The 540-nt window shown below is 43.0% G+C and overlaps 1 protein-coding gene across 7 annotated transcripts in view; it reads left to right on the plus strand.

Annotated features, from left to right (window-relative positions):
• DGKB (diacylglycerol kinase beta) overlaps positions 1-540 on the plus strand; it is a 604,621-nt gene that overhangs the window by 310,682 nt on the left and 293,399 nt on the right. The gene's annotated exons all lie outside the window — the stretch shown is intronic.

Here is a 540-nt window from a genome sequence, read left to right on the forward strand (position 1 = left end):
TTGTAGGGAAAAGCAACTCGGTCTGCCATCTGCAGTGGGCATTGGTCCCTCTCTTGTTGTGCCTCATGCTTTGTTATGCATGAGTAAGCACATTAGCCTTTTCATTTCATTCATTAGACTTTTAATCCTTGATTAGTGTTTTCGAGATTCTCTCAAATACACAACTTCTTTATTTCCTTTGTGTTTGGTTTTTCTTTTTTTTCTCTTCTGCACTATGAAACAAAATTAACAGTTAATCCAAACAATAGCCCTGTTTCTATTGAGATGACTGGTAAATATATTAGTTTCTCATTGGAGTGATTAATCATGTGTAGATGAAGAATGGGAAAATATCTTCTTGCTTGGAATATAACAGAGGCAACTGTTTAAAGTCAGCAAGGACAGTCTGTGTTTGAAAAGCTTGAATCGTTGGGGCACCTGGGTGGCACAGCGGTTAAGCGTCTGCCTTCGGCTCAGGGCGTGATCCCGGCGTTCTGGGATCGAGCCCCACATCAGGCTCCTCCGCTATGAGCCTGCTTCTTCCTCTCCCACTCCCCCTGC

This window comes from Ursus maritimus, unplaced genomic scaffold (assembly GCF_017311325.1).
Source record: "Ursus maritimus isolate PB19 unplaced genomic scaffold, ASM1731132v1 scaffold_3, whole genome shotgun sequence".
NCBI lineage: Eukaryota > Metazoa > Chordata > Mammalia > Carnivora > Ursidae > Ursus > Ursus maritimus.